This window comes from Thamnophis elegans, chromosome 8 (assembly GCF_009769535.1).
Source record: "Thamnophis elegans isolate rThaEle1 chromosome 8, rThaEle1.pri, whole genome shotgun sequence".
NCBI lineage: Eukaryota > Metazoa > Chordata > Lepidosauria > Squamata > Colubridae > Thamnophis > Thamnophis elegans.
Window position 1 is genome coordinate 63,684,194 of NC_045548.1, and position 26,331 is coordinate 63,710,524.

The window sequence follows — 26,331 nt, forward strand, 5'->3', positions numbered from 1 at the left end:
AAAACACACTTAAAGTTTAGAAAAGCTACAGATTTTAGAAATGGACATTTCTAGCAGCCATGCAAGGACCTTCCAAACACCGAAGGAAAGAAAAAAGCGAAAAGCACTTTGTTATTTAGTACTTGCACCATCTCAACTAGAAACTGGTAATTTTAGGACTCTATCTAGGTAAACAATTTAAAACTAGAAATGCTTGGAATGTTCAAAGAACAACATGATAGCAATCTCTAGTCTGAAGACTCGTACAATTGGGGGAAGAATGTAGCTCGGTGAAGAAACATTACCAACTAGGTGCAAAACCCCTAAGTTCAGATAATATGGAATATTTCCAAGAGATGAAAGAAATATCCCTGTCTTTTTACAGATCCTTTTCTCTCTCATTTCCTGGCAGGTTTTGAACGCTGTTGGAGAAAAGGAGAGGGCGTTTTCCAAACCTATAAAATGCATATTAGTCAGAGATCCTTCAAGGCCCTAAATGCTGGTCTCCAAGGAGGGAAGAAGATACTTTTACCTCGACCCCATTTCAGAAGAGTAGAAAGCATTGATTTTTGTGGGAAACAGATGAATGGTCTTAGATCCTCATTATCCGAAGTGATTGACAGACACTTTTCAATGTTGGACCAGCCCTTCTTACATATCAATTGTATGTTCTACTACTTTGATCCTTTGAGGAGTCAGGAGCACAAGCTTAGGAAGAGGAGGACACATAAAAATCCATTGAATTAAAGATCAAAGGGATGTGGTCTTGCTCACCTACATGACTCTTTTCATTTTCATCTTTTTTTTTTTGCTAAAGACACCACTGGTTGCAGGCTATTCAGTATTTTTCAGCAGTGAAATCATGGAATCTATTCCTTCTTTCCGGGTTCATTCCAAGTGGGGAGAGAAAAGACACTGGATTCATGGAAGTTGTTTGGAAAGAAGGTTTTAATGGTGGACAGGATCACATGCCTTGAAGAAGTTGGGTGAAGGTAAAAAAGGGAAGAGATGCTGAGAGTGCCTGAGCTTTATACCCTCTCTGGGCTTTTGAATTCGAATTTGTCAGACTCCCATGGGGCCAAGCAGGGGCAACCCTGTAGGTTGTCCTGAGTCCCAGGCTTGGTTGAGCCTTGCTGGGTGATGATGTAATGAAAGGACTTTGGGATTCCTATTATGGCTCTGCCTGAAGGAGGTAGATCTTTGTTATGTAGAATAGACTGACCCAGGCCTTAATGCCCCACTGACAAAGGTGGAGGACTGAGTTTCTGTCTCCTTTTTAGGGGAAACATTCTGTCCTCTTAATATTTCCTAAAATATTCAATTTTTCTAGGAGAGGGGTGGGTGCTAACTTCCTACACTTCCTTCGTTCGCTCGCTCCCTCCCCTATATCCCAAATTGGGTTTGCACTATTTTCTGGTCCCTTCTCTCACACCCCAGCTCTTGTTTAACGGCCTCCAGATCAGATTTGCAAAGCACACTCCAAAACATTTGTCTTAGCTCTCGTGATCTGATCTCATGCTAGGAATCCTTCATCTAAAAATGTAGTGCAGTGGTTAATTATGAACTAGTAATTAAATTAGAAATTCCAAGAGAGAATTCATCTTCTACGTGAGGGTTAGTTCTCACACAGTCAGCTGAAAACTGTATGATAGCAGGTTCGACTGTTACCAAAATAAGACACAGATGGAAATTGAAGCTCTGGTGTAAAAGAAAACCTGGTAGCATTTACATGCTGTGAGAAAGAAAATAGCGCAGAATTTTTTTTAATCCTGTTTCGACACTGCTCCATAGAGCAGTAACTAGAATTCTTTTGTTAAAAAGCTAAAGGTTCCCCTTGCACATATGTGCTAGTTGTTTTCCGACTCTAGGGGGTTGGTGCTCATCTCCGTTTCAAAGGCAAAGAGCCAGCGCTATCCGAAGATGTCTCCGTGGTCATGTGGCCGGCATGACTAAACACCAAATGCGCATGGAACGCCGTTACCTTCCCACCAAAAGTGGTCCCTATTTTTCTACTTGCATTTTTACATGCTTTCGAACTGCTAGGTTGGCAGAAGCTGGGACAAGTAACGTGAGCTCACTCTGTTACGCGGTGCTAGGGATTCGAACCGCCGAACTTTCTGATCGACAAGCTCAGCGTCTTAGCCATTGAGCCACCGCATCCCAATTTATTTTTTTCCGAAATATTTTCAGAAGTTCTCAAATTCTTGTAAGATCATGGACCAAAATATGCCTGTAGATTACACAGCAAAATTTGCCCCATGCTGTAGACCTTCGTTATGTTAAAAACTGAAGTATACTTCTTAAAACATGTCTACAGGAAAAACCAGCTTTGAAATATGGTGTTATTCATTAGAGGTAGGCCTTGGGTTACAACCATAATTTTGCTCGTTTTTGACCTCCCCAGCCCTCAGGAGTACTTTGTAAGCCTCCCAAACCCTCTGCACATCCATTTTTGCAAAAGAGGCGAGGTTTCAGTAGGTCAAAAATGCTGTATTCAGTGTATAAGACGCACCCAGATTTTCACCCTCTTTTTTCAGTGCTGCTGTAACTTCGAAGGTCACTAAATGAACTGTAATAAGGACTATCTGTAAGTTTTAAAATTTAGGCTAAATGTCTAGGGCAGGGGTGTCAAACTAGCAGCCCATGGGCGAGATATGTCATGCACAGGCCACGCCCACTCCAGTTCCGTGAATGGGGAAAATGTCATGAAACGTCACATGACAGCAACATGATGCCGTTTGACACCCGTGATCTTCCAGATCTTCCAGAGCCGAGGTGGCACAATGGTTAAATGCAGCACTGCAGGCTACTTCAGCTGACTGCAGTTCTGCAGTTCGGCTGTTCAAATCTCACCGGCTCAGGGTTGACTCAGCCTTCCATCCTTCCGAGGTGGGTAAAATGAGGACCCGGATTGTTGTTGGGGGCAATATGCTGACTCTGTAAACCGCTTAGAGAGGGCTGAAAGCCCGATGAAGCGGTATATAAGTCTAACTGCTATTGCTATTTGCCCCAAAGGTGCTTTTCAAAAAGGCAATTGGATTTTCCTGTGGTTTTTTTTGCTTGAAAATGTGTCATTTCTCATCCAAGAAGCTTTTTCAGTTTTGAAACCAAGAAAACCAAGTTGCCCGGTTCAGGCGAACTGGTAGCTCCGAAGATCAGCTGAGAGCGAACCGGTTTGCTCCAACCTTTGGGTGGGCCAGCCTGCCCTCCCCTGGGCTGTACTCACCTCTGTTTCCTTGTTTTTTAGCCCAGCTGATGGGCGCGGCAGAGTGGATTGCCGTGCCTCAGCTGTTTTCCAGTGAACTGCGCATGTGCATGCAGCATGCGTCAGGCGTGCATGTGAGTGAAGTGCGCGCTCAGCGAACCGATTGTTAAACTGGTAGGATCCAACCCCTGGATAAAAGCACCTTTGGGATAAAATCTATGCTCTTGTTACATGTAACCTAGAAGAATTCACTCCCAAATATGTCCATGATAACAACAAAGAAATTCAGACTTGTAACTTATGAATGAGTTCTACTTAAGGAAACACAATATGCTTCCCCTTCATGGATTTGCTTAAAGTTGTTTGAATCTGCTGAAATTAATGTGAATAAATCTTTCCCCAAGTTGCCATTTCTCTCACCATCTCATCAGATGCACGGACGGACACACACACACACACACACACACACACACACACATACACACACCGGATGAGATAACAAATATGTAGGAAATGCCATTTGACAAAAATATTTCACCTGCTGGACAAACATTTCAAATACTCAAATACATTTCAAATACTCCCAACCTATTTTAGTTCTTTCCACATCAGGTGGAACATCTAAACATTAGTGAGCAATTTTTGAAATATCCCTATTACCTGTCATTTTTATCCTGAAGGCTGTTTTATTAGATCTGAACAGAAGTAGAAACTTATTATACGGGAATCTTAAACCTTATATATTGTGTAACTTAGGGGACCAAATAAAAAAAGGTCAAATTTGGCTGCAGACAGAAACACATTGCTGAGATCTCAAGCCCACTAAATTTTTAACGTGTTCACAAAAAAAAAGTATCCCCAAATACTCTCTATTACTTGCCACTGATTCTCCTTAATTGTTTGTCTTAGATTTTAAATCATGTGATCTGGAACTCAGTTTTATATATACAAGTTACTGAATTTTTATTGGTTTTACCTGGAATAGATTACCGTTGAATATGATCTGAAATCAAATCTTATCTCCCCTTAAATTAACGTTCTGATATCCTATGCTTACAGTCTCAACAAAATACTCTCACATTATGAATTTAACAGTTATTTACTTCAGATGGGTGTTTGGGAAGGATTTGGCTTCCTATCCTAATGGTACTTAATGTTAAGATGCAAAGAATATCAAGGTTGTCTCTGGCAGGTATAAAACATTCATTCTAATATAATGCTAAAGAGCTAACTTTCAATAGCCTTCATATAATCTAAAGTACATTAACTATCAAGCATAGATGCTCATAGATGGAAAAGCAAGTGAAATATATAGATGGGTGACTTAATTGATGCTACTCTTGATGCTCCTCTTAAAAATCTACATTATGCTTCCTCACAAAGGATTCTTACTGCAAGACAGCAAATTTTCTCCAGGCTTAACACTGATTGATTGAACAGCCATGAAAGTTTTCTGTTTTATTTATATTAAACCTTAAATGTTAACGTACAGAAGTATCTCAGTTATTCTGCTGTGTATTCAAGGTAACTCATCTATAATTTTTTTCTCACAGCTGTAGACAAAGTGTTGGGGTAAAATAATTTGCATATTAATAATAATAATTTGCATTAACCCACATTATGGGATGCATTTAAGGTAGCATAACACCACTTTCTGTTTCTGGGGTAGTGGAATTCTAAAATACCAAAACCAATTATATCTGTAGAAGGAATAAAAAGGTATGCAATATACAGTATTATTATGAAAACTTCCTTCACTGGATGGAAGAGAAAACTTGTTTCAAATTAATTGTGATCAATTCTTTAAGCCTTCTACTGCAGCAACAGTAAGTAGAGGATTACTAGATATTCCCTTTGTCCCTGACAATTCTCTGTCTAACCTGACATTAATTTAAATTTTAAAATAACCATGGAAAACTGGCACGTTGCAATAAGCAATTGTAAGCTAACTTGTAGCATTATTACCTTCAGAAATCTCCTAGGCAATTTTAGAAATTTTGAGCGAATAGGTTTTGCAGCTCTATGCCTTGTTTTTAAATGAGGGAGGGAGGGAGGGAGGGGGAGAAGGAAGGAAGGAAGGAAGGAAGGAAAGGAGTCTACAAGTTTGAGTACAGAAGCGGTGGTGGTAGAGATCCCCCAGGGAAGCTAAAGAAGATGGTGGGAAAACAATCAACCATTGCAAGTCCTTTCTAAGCGTGCCTCTGACTTCCTTCCAAAATTTCATTTCTACCACTAGCTCACAAATATTGCTTGCTTCAGTGTTAGAGTCCTGGAACGTGTCGGGTCATGTCTCTTCTGCAAATTATTTGATTTAACAGAAATAAAGTGTGATAAGGTTTGATTTAGCCTGTATAGTCTCATTTTACAATATGTTGGCCATCATTCCCATCATATATATATGGCGGCATCAAGATAGCAACTTTTAGGATTGCTCATTAAAAAATGAGGTGCCGGCTGCTTTTGAAAGGTACTCAAAGAAGCAATATGCATTGATTCACGAAATTCTACAATCGATGGAAGAAGATATTCATCTCTGATCCTTTTTCTTAATCATTGGGGCCATATGTCAATAGCCTTATAATGACAAGTAACTTCCTTTCCAATACTGGTGGTAAGACTGTGTATCAGGCTAAGTCTCCTCCTGTTCACCTCGGACGGCTCCATCAGCCTTCTCAGGACATCAGCTATTACAGGGGTCCCCAAAACCCAGGCTGGAGCCCAGTACTGGGTGGTGGCCCATTTGGAACTGGGCCACGCAAGTGGCGGGCAAGGGCTCATGTCTCGCCAGCTGCTTCCGCGGAACCATCTCCTCTCCCCCGCACACCACTGCTGCCAGTCCACAAAGCTAGAAACATTGGAGACAACTGGACTAATAGACACCAGACATGCCAAGTTGTAACACTTTAAGCAACCCAGATAGACTCTGTCTGCCTAAAATAGACTAAGAATCCCTAATCCTCAAGAAATCAAGTGGAGGCTATCACACCAGGGATGAGTAACCTTTTTCTCCTCGCACGCCAAAATCGTGCCAGTGACAGCGCACACGCGTGTGCCCAAACCCATAATGCAATGTGCCCGCCCCGGTGCATGTGCGCACAACCCCCCCTGTTTTGGGCTTAGCAGTCCTCCTGAAGCCCCCTGAAACAAAAAATGGGGCACCAGGGGCACGCTGCTCCCCCCCATGCATGCGCATGTGACCTCCTCATACCTGTGACCTCCTCACCCCTGCGCATACATGCATGTCTCTCGCATGCGCAACAGAGACCTGAAAATCAGCTGGCTGATGGGAGGGGGGCGGGCATGTGCAGTCGAGCTGAGCTGGGGAACGGCTCGCGTGCCCACAGAGAGAGCTCCATGTGCCACCTGTGGCAAAGTATGCCATAGGTTTGCCATCTCGGGAGTACACAATCCAGGCTTCTCAGTAGCAGCTCCTTTGCTTTGGAATAGGCTGTCCCTTCTTCCACCACTTCAGAAAGCAATTAAAACCAATTTTTCTCCAATGGGTTTTCAAGACAGAAGGGACAATGTTACAGAAGCAGTTCAGGGAGAAATAATTGTGTTATTTAATTTGGAGACCCCCTGCTATGCTATACATAGGCATATCTTTCAGTGTGGTCTATGCAATGTATGTGCCAGGTTTTACTAGAAGCATTTTCAAAGTTACCAGAATTGTAGGAGGAGACAGTGTACACAAATATGCAAATAAATAAATAAATTCCGCCTGCTGAAGTTGATGGAAACAGCCTTGCTTGCACTCCTATGCCTTACTTCATTCCAGAAGAATCTGTCACACATTTTATTAGCTTTCAGGCTCTTTTCCACAATGATTAAATGGTGCATGCTTCCAGCTATAAACAAATGGCCCTATTTGTAATCAATTCTAATTTATTCACAGTTTAATTGAAATATCCCTCCTTTTTACCACCCATAGGTGAGAAAACATACACAACCTCATCTATCATCCAGGTGTAAACATGGAAATGCTGTGTTGGCACTTTACCATATTCTTGTAATTTCCATTTACAATGTTGTACAATCTCTTCCTCCTTCTCTTCCTTCCTTTTCCTCTTCTTTCTCCAAACTTCTTGGAATTCCTGATTCTTGACTATTCCACCCATTATAAACAGCTGGCAAGGGTTCAGCTCAATTTGTTAAGACATAACTCAGATATTTACCAGGCATTGAAGGTTTTCCCCTTCTTACGTCGTTGAAAATATTACCACAAATTTAAGAAATTACTCCTCCCTCTCCCCAAATATTGTGTGGCTCACTCTTAAGCTAATTGAGCACTGATTTAAAACAAAACAAAAAAGTGGATTTCCAGTAATCATAAAAAGGGTTTCTTTTATTCAAAATCAAAAACTTTATAACCTCCGGCAAATAAAGAAGAACCTTTTTGTGGTAAATAAGGAGATCCATGAATAATCTATTACAGGGATCAGATTAATAAGTCTTCAAAAATTGCAAATGCGGGATTCAGTTTTAAACTACAACTCTCTTGAATTTTCTCTGTCTAATCCTGGGGGTGTCAATCTTGTGGCCCGGGGGCCAGATGTGTCAAGTCCTAGCCCCGCCCCCGCTTGATTTAGCGAAGGGGGGGAAGTCCAGATATGTCACGTGACGCTGCCATGATGCCGCGAGTTTGACGCCCCTGGTCTAATCCTTTCCTTTTAAAGCACACATAAACGCCGTAACTACTATACAAAATTAGGGGAAGCTACACTGAAAATCCTAATCAATGATTGAAAGCTGGCTTCAAGAAATAATTGTCTTATTTCCAATAAACTGTTTTCTTTTTAGTTTACCTGCTGTAGAATGCCCATATTTTGCAGAATATCTCTAATGGAGCTCCATATACCGAGTATACAGTATATAACTATAAGGAAGTCTACTGCATGGAGCAAGCACGCTTCAATGAATCTATCTTTTGGGGATTTTTAGAAAAACATCATAATCCACCAGCCAGAGCCTACGCTATATAAAGTTGTCTAATATTAAAGAACAAGGTACTTCTAAATATATTGACTTTTGCCAGCCAGCTGCCCAATGTGGCAGTACAACATATCCTGTAATGTCAATGCCCTTTCTGCAAACCTGCAGATCTCACTGAAAAACACTCTTTTACCAACAAAGCATCTGGATTCATTAAACATTCAACAGCTGAAGTTATTAAATACTGCAGGGCAAAGTAAAAATAGAGATTCTCAAGAGCAGAGCTTGATTCCTAGTAAACACAGCCCTGCCATGTTCTTGGTCACACTAACAACACTACAGTCATTAATTTTATTATTAAATTTGTAAGCTCCCCCCCCACCATCTCCCTAAAAAGCGACTCTACCAAGTGGTATCTTGTCCCAGTCTGTGTTTTTTTTGTTCCAATTTCCTAATCCAGCATATAACAAAGGACTTTCCTGAAGAAAACCCAACCAACTACCAACCACACGACCTTGCTCAGCTTCCCAAATCAAATTAAGTCAGCCATGTGCTGCCACATGCTACGGTAGTCTTTCTTCTTCTTCATCATCATCATCATCATCATCATCATCATCATCATCATCATCAATCATCGCAGCCAGCCAGATGTTCAGTCTGGGTTTGGCATTTTCGTCTACCTATCGAGTCCTTACCAAGGACCTGGGATAGGCACATCTGGATGTTGGATGGTGTTACAAGATATCATCGCAGGATGGAAGCAGTTCCGAGTAAAGCTGCCTTCTGAAATTGACTGATGGCAAATTTGTCAATGCCTATGGTGTTCAAGTGGTGCCCCAGTTGTTTTGGGATTGCACCCAAGGCACCTATTACTATTGGTACTACCCCTGCTTGCCTTTGCCACAGTTGTTCTACTGCTATTTGTAGGTCTTTGTATTTTGTTATCTTCTCCAGTTCTTTCTCTCTTATTCTGCTGTCTCCCAGGCACTGCCACATCCACTATCCAGACTTTTTTGTCTTTCTTATCGACAACTGTTAAGTCCAGGGTGTTATGTGGCAGGTGCCTGTCTGTCTGGATTTTGAAGTCAATTTAACTTCTTCATTTCCTATGACTTTCTCTATTTTACGCTCCCACTAGTTCTTCCTTATAGGCAAATGATATTTCTTGCAGATCTTCCAATGCTACATCATCATCTTCATCATCATCATCATCATCATCTGCAGGCGATAAAATCTCAAGACTTCCCAGTTAACTAATTTGCAATACAGGAACGGCTTATTATATCAAGAGTCCAGAAATACCGCAGAGAAAGTAAGATCAGAACTGAAACCCACCCCCTGATTTTGTGCCACAGAATTTTCTTGATGGCTCCTTTTCCATAAAGCATCCTGGCTTTTAAATACGCTTTCAAATCACACTTGGCGGTGAAGCACAAAGTGAGATCCAGGTTTTGTAGGAAAGTCAAGAACTCATCTCCGTGAGAGGGCCACAATTCTCAAGGAAGGCTTCTGAAAGCCTAATTGGACTCTCACACCATGACCATTAAATTGGCTGTCTGGATTCATGTTCAATGTCATTTCGGGATCATTTTAAACTCCCACCCGGCACCATTGGTAGAAATGTCAAGCTACTTTCTAGTTGGGCTCTCTAGTTCATAAGAACAGGAAAATAAGTTTGGAAGGTGCAAAAACATAATTGGAAAACTCCCCCCCCCCCTTAAAGGGCTAATTGATTTCACAGGTGTTTAATTATCATTTGCTGTGAGATAATACCTTGTAGTGCCATAAAAAATGGATTTAATTTTCGAGTACTTGCAGAATCATTGCCAAAGCCAAGTTAGAGCTAAAGGAAAGATAATTATTCTATAAATCAAACACACTGCCTCCTTTCTTTGAATTTTTTAATACTCGGCTATAATGATATCTGATGACCTTGCAACCAACATAAAAAGGATTTTTGTGCCAAGTGCTGAGAGACAGGCATGCGAGAATTTCTCTTTATCCAGTTCATTAGTGTTGGATTAGCCAACCATAGCTTGCTTGATGCAGACAATCCAAATATACCATGGCATGAGCAAAATGGTAGCATACATACAGTTGATATTCTGAAGTTCCAAAGGAGACTACAGAATCAAAGCAATGAATTCTGAAAGCATAGGGGGGGAAAAGATTAAAGGATTCCAAGAATCCCATCTTCTCTTCAGAAAAGAACTCCAGGAAGACCAAAAATAAAAAAAATACTCAGCTGCATTGGAATGTGATCAATATGAAATGCTAAGGAAGGGAATGAAAACAAAAAGCATAAGGACAGGAAGAATAAAACGGTGTGACCTGGATGAGGATATAAAAGGTAAAGATTCCCCTCACACATATGTGCTAGTCGTTCCCGACTCTAGGAGGCGGTGCTCATCTCCGTTTCAAAGCCAAAGAGAGCCAGCGCTGTCCGAAGATTTCTCCAGGGTCATGTAGCTGGCATGACTCAACGCCAAAGGAGCACGAACACTGTTAGCTTCCCACCAAAGGTGGTCCCTATTTTTCTGCTTGCATTTTTACATGCTTTCAAACTGCTACTTAATAATCTTAATAGCATGGGAAGAACCTAGATGGCAGAAAGACTATTTGGACCTGTCTTGTGTCCTTCAGATATAGTTGGGCTTCTACTTCCCAAAAGTCTCAGCCTCCTATCGTCTTGTTGTCAAGGATTCTAGGATTTTAACTCCATCGTGTGTGAAGGATAACCAGGTTGTGCACGGCGGCTTCAGATAGTTGATTTTTATATTACCTAAGAATTGCCCTTTTGGTGCCTTGCTTCATCAGGTAGCTTTCATTAGAGAAGCATGGCATAACCCTCTCCATGCCAAGAGACTCATCTCTCCACTGATGGAGGCAAAGTTGGCACGGCAAAATAATCAAGACCTATTCCTTTTAACTAAGTGGCCAGCAAAGGCTGCAAAAAGTAACCCAATAAAAACCTCAAAGTATTATTTTTTTTTTCTTATGCATTGTGAATCTTCATGTAATAACTTCAATTCTAGAAGTGGCATCCCTGAAAACTCCTAGAGCAGTGTTTCTCAACCTTGGCAACTTGAAGATGTCCGGACTTCAACTCCCAGAATTCTGGCTGGGGAATTCTGGGAGTTGAAGTCCGGACATCTTCAAGTTGCCAAGGTTGAGAAACACTGTCCTAGAGGGAGCTTTTTTTGGAAAAGATTAATAGCATATAATGATGGGAACTTTCTCCATCTTTGAATTGAGTTGCCTAATCTGTGTTGCAAAAATCCAGGTGGCCACTGAGAAGAAATTAAAAATACTCCTGTGGAACTCCAGATTTTTGTAGCCCAGATCTGAAAGACCAACCTGTAAAAAAATGCAGATTAACAAAAGGAAGAAGGCAGCACAGCTCCTACACCTAAGATATAATGTCACTATGCAGATGGGAACTAACGAAGGTACCTTAAATCACATTTACTGCCACTAATGGTTGCTGGGCTGCTCACCATGCAGTGCTATGCTATATATAAAAATACTCCGATACAGAAGCCATTAAAGTCAGACTAGGTTCTATTAAGTGAAATATGCTTTAAAGATCTCACAGGATAGGGGTATCTTCAGTGAAGAGGCAAAGCCTGTTTCATATAAATCAATGCGGTTCCTTGGCTGGACATATTGCAAATATGCCCCAGGCAGCAATTTTTTTTCCAAGGAAAGAGGTCACGGAATCTAAAACCCCGACTGTATCCATAGAGAGGTTTCTTGCTTAATACTTGGAACAGGTAGGTTAAAGTCAATACTTACACCAGTTTCCTGGTAGTAGAGGCATCATAAAGACCAACAAAAGCTATATAGGGAAACATTAACAGAAAAGAATAACAATCTATTTCTCATTGTCTATGATTACTAATGGGAGGCTGAGTAGCTAAGACGTTGAGCTTGTCGATCAGAAAAGTTGGCAGTTCGAATCCCTAGTGCTGCATAACAGAGTGAGCTCCCGTTACTTGTCCCAGCTTCTGCCAACTTGGCAGTTCGAAAGCATGTAAAAAAATGCAAGTAGAAAAATAGGAATCACCTTTGGTGGGAAGGTAACAGTGTTCTGTGCGCCTTCGGTGTTTAATCATGCTGGACACATGACCCTGGAGACATCTTTGGACAGCATTGGCTCTTTGGCTTTGAAACAGAGATGAGTCCCGTCTCCTAGAGTTAGGAACGACTAGCACATAGGTGCGAGGGGAACCTTTACCTATGATTATTAGTATGTCCATAAATAAATCCCCCCTAAAAAAGGTTGGTAGCAACATGATTAGAATTGCAAATAAGACTAAATGAAATTATCTGACCCTAGTTAATGGGACGAGGATGCCATTGGAAATTACAATGGTGGAAAGCTCGATATTTCGACTTGCCCTGATTGCTAAATTTCAGAACAGTACATTATAAAATTTCTCACTCAAAGCTTTCTGTTTTGTCTCACTTGGATGTCCTGGGTGGCCCATCAAATATTTCCTATTCTTGACTCCATTCTGTTTGCTCACTTTTGAAAGCCACGGTAGATATCTTCCCAAATGAAATCAATGCCTTTCCATATGCTGTCTTGAATTTGCCAGGCAAGGAACAGCTGCTGGGGGCACCTGTACTCCTTATGCATGGGGGAGAAAATATGCCTGAAAGTCAGTTTAGGTTCTGGAACCAGAAATCAATCTTCCCAAAGGGTTTTGGCTTGAAAGACAGGAAAATGCCCCAAATGCATTGGTACTCTATTCAAAGTTTGTAGTGGCATGCATGTAGAAAAACAACTTCAGAAGTTTTAAAAAAACAAACCTCCTTTGTTCTTAGCTATTTAAACTAGTTTTGTTCAGGGTGGAGTTGATTTAAATCCAGTCGATTTAAATCACGATTTAAATCACTAGTAAAAAGGCTTGATTTAAATCAAGTCGATTTAAATCATAATTTTTAAACAGTAACTATCATCTCTGTTCCTTCTCTGACCCGCTGTTGACTCACCAAGAGTCCGAATATTGCAGGACATGCAGCCTCATCAGTGGTGGTATTCTACCAGTTTGGACCGGTTCGCCTGAACTGTTAGCGGAAATCGCGGGTGGCCCCGCCCACCCGCCCCAGCTCTATGGCATCCCATTTAGGGCCTTTTTTTTAGCCAAAAGCGCATGCGCAGAAGGCTGAGTGCATGTACGCATGCTCACATTTGTGAACTGGGCAGGGAAGGTAAGTGAATACCAGCCCTGAGCCTCATGCTAAACAACTCAGCTCTATTTCATGCTGAATAAACTAAATTATTAATGTATCTTAAATAGAAAACTATCTTTAGATAGATATTTACTCCAAAAGCATTTCATTAAAATAACTTTGATAAAAACTAAAAAGAAAAACCCTTGGGGAGAAAATACAGGTCGTCCTCAACTTACAACAGTTCATTTAGTGACCGTTCAAAGTTACAACAGCACTGAAAAAAGTGAGTTATGACCATTTTTCACACTTACGACCATTGCAGCATTTCCCCCATAGTCACAGGATGAAAATTTAGACGCTTAGCAACTGACTCATGATGGTTGCCGTGTCCTGCAGTCATGTGACCCCCACATTTGCGACCTTCCGACAAGCAAAGCCAATGAGGAAGCCAGATTCACTTAACGGCCATGTCGCTAACTTAACAACTTCAGTGATTCACTTCATAACTCTGGCCGTAAAATGGGGCAAAATCGATTTAACAAATTTCTCAACTTAGCAACAGAAATTCTGGGCTGGATTATGGTCGCAACTCGAGGACTATCACTATAAGAATTAAAGAAGTCCATTTCCCATTCATTCATAGTATAGGAAAGTGATTGCATTGATGCTGTTCATCTTCATCTCTCTTTTGAATATTTGGATCATTCAAATCACTTAAGGGATGGTGAGATGCTGAAATATGGATGTGAACTCCGCCCTTTCCTTCCCTATTGATTTCCTCCAGTACTAAAAGGTGCTTAGCACCTTCCAGGATCAAACATCTTTCCTTTTAGCATTCTTTCTCTCTCTCTCTCTCTCTTTTTACGCTGGGCAGCATATGCTAGAATGCGCTAAGTCCATCCGCGAGCTAATACATTATTTACACAAGTTATTCAAGCATAGCAGCCAGGATATGAAACATTTATCAACAAAGGGTCCAGTTTTGTCATTTAAAAATAATTACGTTTCTTTAGGAGAAGCTAACAGATTCTGTTGGCCTAGAATCATTTATTACAACCGCATCGGCATGAAAGGATATTAGATCCTAAGAAGATTGCCGTAATATTCTCGCAAGTTCTTTGAGATAGGAAAGATCATTTGCTTCGGGATGTGATCTATAAACACGCCATCAAGAAGATGCTGGAATTAACAACTGTCCAGATAGAAAGTCAAGGAGGAATTACAAAAACTTATCGGCCTCAGGAATATATTACAGGGAGTCCTCGACTTAGAACCTTCCTTTCCACGGTTGTTCCGTGAATCTGACTTTGCTTATGAGAAGGTTATGCAAAGTGACCACAATTGATGAATGCATTGGGGGGGGGGGGTTCCGTCAGGCACTGCTGCTGGTTTGCTCATGGGTGCACCTGATGCATGCTGTGTGTGCATGTGCAGTGCAGTTAAAACTGTTCTGGGCATGCGCAGAAGCAAAAAGCAAGATGGGGGCACCTATGGCGCCATCCGGAGAACTGGTTCGGGGATGTGGCAGGCCTGGGTTGCTGCCGGTTCCAGCAACCCAGGCGGCTAAACCACTACCGGTTCGGGCGAATTGGTCCAAACTGGTAGGAACCCACCACTGAATGAATGGTTAGGGTTAGGGTTGGCTAAATGGCTAAATTGACTGCTTTGATTAAAACACACCCACACACCTACTTTTGTTTCTACTTGGAAACCGTTCTTGGACTTTGTGCTTGAGGTGGGGAAAAAATGAAACTTTGATTTTGGGCTTTACTGATTAGCTCTGTTGTTATAGAAATGGCTAGTTTATACTATTATGCAAGAGTATAAAGGTGCGATGGCCTAGAGGTGGAGCTCTAGCCTCACAATCAGGAGGCTGTAAGTTAATAGAGGCAGATATTTCTCTCCCTGGGCACACTGAAAATGTAGTATCTGGAAGACAGCATTTATATCTTTGATACCCAAAGAAGATCAAGATACTACTCAACCTAAAAATTATAGACCTATTTCATTACTGAATGTAGATTATAACATTTTTACTAAAATATTAGCAAATAGGTTAATGTTGGTTATTCAACAATTGATACACACGGACCAAACAGGTTTTATACAGGGGAGACAGATGAAAAGTAATGTCAGATTAATTATTAATGCATTAGAATATTTGGGAAAGAACAACCAGATCCCTGCTGCGTTTATATTTTTGGATGTTGAGAAGGCCTTTGATCGAGTTAACTGGCAATTTCTGCTGAAGATATTGCAAAAAATGCAGATAGGAGATAATTTTTTACAGTCAATTAAAGCAATATACCAACAGCAAACAGCACAAATCATAGTCAATGAAGTTTAACAGACGCAAGACTGTTGGTGGCGCAATACTGGAAGAAGGAAGACTTGCCTACAATCCAAGAATGGACATTGAAAGTCACAAACTTAGCGAGATGGCTAAAATATCGACATATCTTAAAGATCACTCAAATGAGAGATATAAACGAGACTGGAAAAAATGGATTGACTATATACAAAATAAATACGGGACCAAGAAATTCCAGTTAGCCTATGCTTAAGATCAGAAATGATTTAAATTGTTTAAAGTTAGTTCAGCAAGAAGAAGCTAAGGTCAATGTAGAATGTCATTAATTTCTTTATTTCTTTTTTCTCAATAGATTTTAGACTGTGTTAGTTAAAAATCCATACCGTGTACGGGTTCTGGGAAGTCGGGGGGGGGAGGGGGAGGGGGGTTGGGGGGGGAGGGAGAGAAGGGCATACAAAAAAATTGTACTTCAATGTTTTAATGATTGACGAATGATGAAATATTTGTGTTTTTTAAAAGAAATAAAACCCTTTGGAACAAGAAAATGTAGTATCTGCTGAAAAAAAACAACTCTGCATTGGCAACAGGAAGGGCATCCGGCCAGTAAACACTTAGGTCCATTCAGTTGCCGAGACTCCATTGCACAAGGGATTATTGGGTCGTTAAATGAGGATGACACTATTATGCAAAAGTGAAAAGTTGAGGTTTGATGTTACTATTTTATTCTACTGCACCAAAGGGAGTCGGAAGTCAATGCCTTTTCTTTATTTTCCCTCTTTTTTCTACACTTTCCTCTTCCCCTATTTTTCCTATTTTTTTGCGTTTGTATTTTTGTTTTGCTACAAACTAATAATAAAAAAGGTGATCACCTTGGGATATTGCAATCGTCATAACTATGAGTCATTTTCACAAGCATCTGAATTTTGATCGTGTGCTCATGGGCATACTGCAAAAGTCGTAAGTGTGAAAAAAGATTATAAGTCATTATTTTTCAAGGCTGTTATAACTTTGAAAAGTCACTAAATGAGCTGCTGTAAGTTGAGGATTACCTGTGTAAACTATAAGGCTGCTTATCAGCAGAATATTTACAATTCTTGAAAGAACACACTGTCGTCTCAGGTTATCTGCTCTTACACACTGATGAAAGCGAACGAATTATTGACATGTCCTTGGATTAAAAAAAAATACTAAAAAGGGAAAACTGTTGATGTATGGTATATTTTGGGCCTGGAAAGCCTGCACCAACCTGAAAGCCAAAAATGGTTGGGGGGGGGGGGCGTATGCGCAAGGGGGGCATATTGCATTTTGGGTTTTTACATACGCGCTGTGGCCACTCGGCACCGAACAGGTTAGCCATCACTGGTATATGGTTTGCCCAAGAAATAGTTACCTTTCTTTCACTCTATCATTCTACTTCATTAATCACCTCTTCATCAAATACAGAGAAATTAAGAGTGACATATCTCATTTATTAAGGATATAACAAATTAAATAGCTTTCTTTCGCGACTGCTTCCTAGAAATAAGAGATCTTCATTTCCCAGTTTTCCTACGCTCCTTAGGAATTCCGGAATTTTAAGATTCAATCTCATCTGGAGAACCCCAGGTTGGAGATAATTTGCCTATAGACAAAAATGCAGAGTAATGAGCCACGATGGGGCAGTGGTTAGAGTGCAGCGCTGCAGGCTATTTCTGCTGACTGACGGCTGCCTGCAATTTGGCAGTTCAAATCTCACCAGGCTCAAGGTTGAGTCAGCCTTCCATCCTTCTGAGGTGGGGAAAATGAGGACCCAGATTGTTGGGGGCAATAAACTGACTCTGTAATCCGCTTAGAGAGGACTTTAAAGTGGTATATAAGTATAATTCAGGGGTGAAATCCAACAGGTTCTAGTTCAGAGAACCAGTAGCAGAAATTTTGAGTAGTTCAGAGAACCGGTAATGGAAATTTTGAGTAGTTCGGAGAACCGGTAGCAGAAATTTTGAGTAGTTCGGAGAACCGGTAGCAGAAATTTTGAGTATTTCGGAGAACCGGCAAATGCCACCTCTGGCTGGTCCCAGAGTGGGGTGGGAATGGAGATTTTGCAGTATCCTTCCCCTGCCACACCCCTCAAGCCACACCCACCCAGCCACACCATGCCCAGCAAGCCATGCCCACAGAACCGGTAGTAAAAAAATTTGAATTTAACCACTGGTCTAATTGCTATTACTGTAACTGTTTTGGTCTTCAGACATTTGAGCACTTGAGCTACGTCATGGGAGCTTGAATAAAACTCAACTACACCTGTAAAGGAGAAGGTCAACAATCTCTCTCTAATTAATTTGTACGACAGTCAAATCGAGACTGAATATTACTGTAACGAGCAACAAAGCCTCATTGTATTCAGCCTCTCTTAGGCACTGCCTGATTCCCATCTCGGTTTACCGGAGAATTGTTGGGACTCTTGTGCAAAGGAACTGAAACAAAACTTCATTGTTTCCTTTAAATGGATTCAATTATGAGATATGGGTGACTTCTATTACTTCAGGGACTCTTGGTATTTTTGAGTAACAACTGACAATTTGGGCCGATACGGAAAGATAAAATTTACAGTGGGCGGGTACATGAATGGGCACAAGCAAATCGGAAGAACTGCAGGCCCAGAGATAATTGACATTTTATTAACAGGAATATCGAATGATTCTTGGGTTGAAGGATCTGCTTGACTGGGGATGGCAAGTGAAGATCTGTGGGGTGACATTGGAAAATAAGTTCCATTTGAGCACTCCTTTTAATTCAAACAGTTAATATGATTGTTTCACGTATATCTAAGAGTATTTCGTTTCTAGCCCATTAAACACGAGCATTTGCTGACAACTTATACAACAGTTGTGGTGAGTGATACTTCTGCTTTGGAGTTCTAGTTGCTGAGCTCAGGCTGCAAGGAACCTTCCTTCCTTCTCTTTTTCTTCCTTCCTTCTCTTTTTCTTCCTTCCTTTTCCTTCCTTCTCTTTTTCTTCCTTCCTCCCTTTTCCTTCCTTCCCTTCCCTTCCTTCTTCCCTTCCTTCTTCCTTCCATCTTAATTCTTGGAGACTGCCTAGATAAATCCTTGAAGTACAGGTAGTCCTCGACTTACAACAGCAATGGAGCCCCAAATTTCTGTTGCTAAGTGAGACATTTGTTAAGCAAATTTTGCCCCATGTTACAACCTTTCTTGCCACAGTTGTGAAATGAAACTGGCTTTCCCATTGACTTTGCTTGTCAGAAGGTTGCAAAAGGTGATGACTTGACCCTGGGACGCTGCAACCGTCATAAGTCTGGACCAATCATCAAGCCTCTGAATTCGGTCACGTGTCCTTGGGGATGCTGCAATGGTTGTAAGTGTGAAAAAGGGTCGTAAGTCACTTTTAAGAGAATATTATTTGTTGCCACTGGGAGTAGGTGCTAGCGGAGAATACAGGTAGTCCTTACAATCATTGCAGGTAGTCCTTTTAGTGACCATTCAAAGTTACAACAGCATTGAAAAAAGTGACATGATTGTTTTTCACAGTTACGACCTTTCCAGCATCCCCATGATCACGTGATCAAAATCCAGATGCTTGGCAACTAGCTCATATTTATGACCGTAGCAGTTTCTTGACCTGCTTACCTTCTGATCAGCAAAGTCAGTGGGGAAGCTGGATTCACTTAACAACGAGGGTATTAATTTATCAGCTGCAGTGGTTCACTTAACACAGGGGTGTCCAAACTTGGGAACTTTTAAGACTTGTGGACTTCAACTCCCAGAATTCCCCAGCCAGGCAGCCAGCAATTCTGGGAGTTGAAATCCACAAGTCTTAAAGTTCCCAACTTAACAAATGAAGCAAGAAATAACTGATGTAAAATGGGGCAAAATTCACTTAATAAATGTCTCACTTAACAACAGACATTTTTGGCTCTATTGTGGTCGTAAGTCGAGGACTAGCTATATTGTTTTATTTGTTTAGGGCTGCTTTTAGAGTGCTTGCTATGAAAGGAACAATTCAGCCCTTTTCCCCTCCTTTCCCCTCTTTGTTTTCTTCCAGAAATCAACTGCTTAGCTGAAAGAATCCTTCTTGCAAACAAACTTAATGAGATAATTTTCTGTAGTTCTTTAGTTTTGCTTTGCAAAATGACAACAAAACACAGCAAATGTGAAGAACAGGTTTTTTTTAAAAATAAAACGAGAGAGAGAGGAACAAGTAAAAATAAAAACAAGAATTGCATGCAACAGGTATGGGAATCTGTAGCTAGAGCTGCAAAAGTTGAAGTAGAATAGGAATTCAATCGCAATGCTTTCATCCTTAAGAAATTTTACTATATACAGGCCTCTTCTGCAGAATTGAAAATCTATATCCAATATCTCTTTAAAAAATAGCAGATTTGCTGATGTTCAGTACTTGAGGATTTTAGTTTGTTCATGACATCGTTAGTCAATACCTGCACTGCACACCATGGCTAATACATTTGCTGTGACTTGGGGTGTGTACATTTTAAATAATTGAAATCCATCTTCCCCCACTGGGTACTTTTTCAATCTATGGTAACCAAGCTGGAAATTCTGGGAGTTGTAGTCCCCAAACATAATGAAATCACTATGTAGGGATTATACAGTTTAAGGCAAGATGCTTTTTCTCAACTTGGAAAACCCCATTAGCAACATCATGATGTCCTTGATTATCTCTGATTCATCTTAACCCTGAGCTTAAAATATTACCCTTTATCGGTGCATCATGATAATAACTCTAACTAATCTTGCAGATTTCATATCATCAAGGTTTAGGATAAATTCTTAAGTATGTGAACTTTTCTAGTAAGTATGTCAACTTTTCTATTTTCCTGAATGCCATCGCTCTGCTTAACAACTAATTTCCACAACACTGTCAAATAATTTACTAAGACTGTATTACTATTATTCTTCTCTTCCTTACTAGTATCTCTTCCAACTTGTTACTATAACCATGTTGCTTATACCTTTCAATGTATATTGTTTTTATTTGTTTCCTAGTACGGCCTGATAGTTTATTAGTAACCTTGACTATCACTAAGCGTTGCATCTTTTTATTCTTGGTGAATGTATTTTATTTTCCTTATGTACACTGACAGCACCAAAGACAAATTCCTTGTGTGTCCAATCCCACTTGGCCAATAAAGAATTCTATTCTATTCTATTGAATATATTATTAAATTTTATTTTATATAACATTGTTCTCATTGGGAAACAGGAGCCTCCTTGCCAAACTTACATTCTCCCCAAACTTTTCCCAAGGAAAACTCCCAGAAATTGTCTTCCCAGAATAATAGATTTCAGGGGAAATGACCACATGGGGGCAGTGTAGGCTACTAAAAAAGCAGGCCAAAATGTCACAGTGTGGGCCGTTTCCTGACCTACAACGATGTCCAGAAGCTAGCTTTTACACAACCCGCCATGTCCTTTGCAAAGAGTCAGAAAAATGGAAGAAGGAAGAGAAGGGAACAGCAAGACAGACATTTCTCAAGGCCCATCACAGATTCTCACTGGGCTTTGAGCTTTCACAGAAGTCAAATTTAACTTTCTCAACAAAAGGAGAACTCTGGGTGTGTGTGTGTGTGCTCATCTCCGTTTCAAAGCCGAAGAGCCAGCACTGTCCGAAGACATCTCTGTGGTCATGTGGCCAGCATGACTAAACACACATGGGACACTGTTACCTTCCCACCAAAGGTGGTTCCTATTTTTCTACTTACATTTTTACGTGCTTTCGAACTGTTAGGTTGGCAGAAGCTGGGACAAGTAACGGGAGCTCACTCCATTACACAGCGCTAGGGATTCGAACTGCCAACCTTTCTGAGTGACAAGCTCAGTGTCTTAGCCATTGAGCCACTTCATTCCTTGCTTAAGACAAAAGTTAGCTGGGTACAAAAAAGAAAGACTAAAAGTGTAGCTAACTTTGAACAGTGTAGCTGTTCAAGTTGAAATGTGTAGCTAACAGGTCTCTGTTGCTTTATATCAATCACGAGTCTTCAAACTTGGCAAGTTTAAGACGTGTGGACTTCAACTCCCAGAATTCCTGAGCGAACATGACTGGAGGAGAAATTCTGGGAGTTGAAGTCCACAAGTCTTAAAGCTGTCAAGTTTGAAGACCCCTGCTTTATATGATCCACCAGGGAAAATGTCACACTAAAGTTCCTGTAGAGTAATTCTCCCCCGCCATTGGCTGGCACGAAATGCTAAAAAGGAAAACAGGAAGGACATCATCAATTAACCTACATGCTGTGTTCTGATTTCAGGTGTTTCTGTCCCCTGTCAAAGCGCTGCCAGAACCAACGGTTATGCTTGATACTCATCAGTTGGTCCAAAATCAAAAATAAGAGCCAAGCCATAATTGTGAAGTCTCCACTTCTATTAAGCCACAGGCACCTACTTAGGTCTATTCCGTAGCCTGGTTTCATTAATTCCTTATTACTGTGAGAACAAGCACAGGAATAAAGTTAATTTAAGCAGGAGAAAGGCAATTAGCTCTTACAATGCATTTAAATTGAAAATCATTTCTTCCCATCTTTGAACACAGTTTTTGTTCTCCAAATCTAAATCCACCCCTCTCCCCAATTCCTAACCTGATATTAATCAAGTGATGTTTTTCTCTTGAAGGTGTTGGGAGTCACTAATGAATATGCAAATCCTTCGTTTCAGGCAAGTGGATTTTCCAATCCTTTTTATTCCAATATTCGCTGAATATTGAACACATTCCCCATCCCCCCCCATTTAGATTATATTTTATTTGATTATATGATAATTAGTGGCAACATATAATGGTTTAGAGCAGGGGTGTCAAACCTCAGCAACATTAAGACTTGTGGACTTCAACTCCCAGAATTCCACAGCCAACATGGCTAGCAGGCTGAGGGATTCTGGGAGATGAAGTCCACAGGCCTTAAAGTTGAACTCCCCTGGTTTAGAAAGAAGGCTTCATTTAAGATTACTATGCTTTCGTATTGCAATCCTCCTGTGTTTCAAGGAATGGAAGCGGTCAATTAAACTCATGTTCATCGATTGACCTCTGTTCTTATTATTTTCACAAGGATTGCGTGGAAAATTACTTTCTGTGTGGAACTAAAAAGAAAAATTAGCCATGGTTCTCCCACAGCCCCTTGTCGCCCTTTTCCAGAATCCAGCTATATACCGTATTTTTTGGAATATAAGACGCACCTTTCCCCCCCAAAAAAAGAGGGTGAAAATTTGGGAGGCCAAAAACGTGAGGCATGGAGGCAGCGATGGTCTGTGGCAATCCCTGCAGCCTGGAACAGCTGATTGGAGGTATTCCAGCAGTCCGATCCACCCGCCAATCAGCTATGCTGAATCAGGCTGCAGTAAGTGCTGAAGCTGACCTGGCTGGTCAGAGTTTACAGCAGCAATCACATTCAGAAAGCACAGTAACTAATTCAGCAGGATTCAAAATAATAATAACATATAATACATTACCAAAAGCAGGTTTTCCAAGGTAGCAGTAAATGCAAGCAAAACACAAGCAGTTTCACTTTCACTTCTTAGCTAAGCCAGGCTCCTTCCTGTCTCTTTGTTGCTCACATAGCAAATTTCAGAGTCCAAATAGCCCTCATTGGCTGACTTAGTTGCTATGCCTATTCATTGGCTGATCTTGTTACCATGTGTCAGCTGAATACCATGGATTCTGCAGAGGCAGAATTTTTTCTTCTTATTATTTTCCTCCCCGAAAATTAAGGTGCGTCTTATATTCTGGAGCATCTTATACTCTGAAAAATACGGTAGGTAGTGATGCAAAAATTCCTGATTCTCATACCAGGCAGCTGCGTAAGCAGCAAAGAACAGTTTGAAAAAATAATGGTTAACTTGAAAAGGCAGGAGAGAGGCGAACCTTGAGACCTGCATACAAATAAACAGTTATTTATACCGCATTTCAAATAGTTCTTGCTATCTCTTTACATCTGACGGGTTTCCTGTGTGTCACTGTATGCATAATTTCTTGACATGTTGACTAACGGTACAATTAATCATTCTGTGTTTAACCTTCTTAGGGTTGCTTGGGAATAGAGAGTGGAGAGGCAGCGGGTGATAATATCCATGCCAAGCTTTAACCCAAATAGACTGAAGAAGCCATCTCGTCCTACATATTGCATTTTAACTTTAGATGCTTCTTGAACTCAGATACGATTTTGTTCACCATAGAAGAGGTCCCAATCCAGTAATCAAAAACTAGAAAAACCAAAAACTGCAAAAATGTTATTCTTATATGTATTGTCGTATGATGAAAGTTATTAGAGTTACTATGTACAAGTAAATGTTAGAAGTTAAGATTATTATTATGTATGTTTAAAAAGTATAAAATAAGAGATGATGGATAGAAGGCCTACTAAGATAGATAAGCAAATACTATAATTATCATTTATAACATCATCAATGTTATAAATATTGTTATTATTACTATTATTTCTCAAAATTAACTGTACCCAGACAACACACTGTTCATGTAGACACTGATGTTTCATAAAAAAACATCTTTTTTATTAAAAAAGAAGAGGCCCCAGTCCATTAATCAACGGCATTTGGTTTTGATACCCTGTTTTCCCGAAAAAGAGACCTCCCCGGATAATAAGCCTAATTGGGCTTTTGAGTGCATGCACTAAAATAAACCCTCCCCCAAAATAAGCCCTCCTCGAAAATATTGCAACACAGGAGCAGCCATGAGGCGACAACGCTCAATGCCTCCTGTGCCTCAACAATAATAAGACCTCCCTGAAAATAAAGCCAAGTGCTTATTTTGGGGGTCAAAAGAAAATAAGACACTGTCTTATTTTCAGGGCAACATGGTAGTTAGACTGTACCTCCAGCATTGCTAAGATGACCAGATAAGAGCAGTAGAGATTGCAATAGGAATAGTACTTAGACAGCCATTTCTAAGCGGTTTACAGAGTCAGCATATTTTCCCCAACAATCTGGGTCCTCATTTTACCCCTCTCAAAAAGATGGACGGCTGAGTCAACCTTGAGATCGTCAGGATTGAACTCATGGCTGTGGACAGAGTTAGTCTGCAATACTGCATTTAACCACTATGCCACCAAGGCTCCCCATTGCAGATCTGAAACAAGAAAAAATCAAAACTGCTAGATGCACAAGCATCCAAGAAGCATGCTTTGAATTCCTTGGAATATTTCCAACTCCTTACTGTACTTTGAATCCAAGCTAGTAACATTTTGGCTTGAAGCTGATTTTCATCTATGGCTTGTCTTTTTTTTTTTTTTTAAACCTGTTTGGAATAACCTTGTATTGTTATCTGGAGTAAGGTGGCTGAATGAGTCTAAAATACTACAGACTCTCAACCCAATGTCCATTCTGACACATTTTGAGAAAGCAAAAATGGAAACTGAGGCAATGTGCATTCAGAACTGATCCTCAAAGCGATCTGAATGTAAACTTTATCTGGGAGACATTTCAGTCTAGCTGGTTAATTTGAATATGCTTCATCAGATATACCTTTCTTTGGAGAGGCTTAATGTTCTACTATTAATGTTAATGGGAGACATAATGACATCCTAATGTGGAAATATATATGTCTAAGTCTGGTGGAGGAAATTTAGACAATTCTGCATATATACCTATGCAGGCAATCTTAAACCGATTGCCAAGTTATTTTAATAATCATCCTAGTCACCTTACATCTTACATCTTCTTTCCAGCCGATCTTTCAAGCATCTCTAGAAGAGTTGCTAAATTGTTTTCAATATCATCTATCTATTATCTATCCATCCATCCATCCATCCATCCATCCATCCATCCATCCATCCATCCATCGATAGCAGAGAAGGATGGAACTTTACGATTTTTTAGAAACACAATTTTATTACTCTAAATTAATTAAAAGAAAAATATAAATACATGCAATAATGTGAATGATATACTATAACTTTTAAAATTGAAAATCGTAACATTAATAACAAATAGGAAAAAACAGAGAAAAGGATTTCATATCTAATGCAAATGTTGACACATAATATATCATTGACAATTCATTGATGCAAATCTAGAGTAGATCTTTCCTTCCTGAGCTATATAATAATTCTTCATATATCTTTATATTTTCCAAATACTGCGATTATAGCCAAGAAGAACACATGGATCTTTAATACAGAAGTTATTGATACTGAGTCATATTAAGAATCTTATTAATGTCAGCTTAAAGTCTAACTGTTTTTAGTTTCTAATTAGGCCAACTAGCAGTACAGATAAAACATATATTTTCGGTTCTAATAATAATGATTCCAATATCTTCATATAAAATTTTATGAGCAGTTCTTTTAATGTCTGCGGGCTGCTCAGAGAGCAGTTCAGCAAAAACACAATACAATGCAATAATTATTACACACATACACTTTAAAAAGGTATCGCACATTTAAGATAGAATCTTTATAAAATTAATTCTCCCTCCCCGGTTATTCAAATTGACCAATCTTTGAAATAATGGTGACAAACTCATAGCCTATACAGTATGAACAATCAGATGTACATCTGAAGAGTTCAACTTGCTATCTATTTGCTCAAACCTATTACACAGGAATCCTCTCAGACTGGCAGTTTGCACCTGGTCAGACTAGATAAGATTCAAGGCATTCATATTTGCTGTCTTGTACCTATGTAGAGATTCCAGGTTAATTCCCTATTTGACTCCTCCCCGGATTCAGCCACATCTGGCCTCTTCAGCAATCTCCAACTAGAGCC

At 40.1% G+C, this 26,331-nt stretch overlaps 1 protein-coding gene across 1 annotated transcript in view; it reads right to left on the reverse strand.

Annotated features, from left to right (window-relative positions):
• Positions 1 to 26,331, reverse strand: part of EXT1 (exostosin glycosyltransferase 1) — a 337,038-nt gene that overhangs the window by 57,892 nt on the left and 252,815 nt on the right. The window lies entirely within an intron of this gene.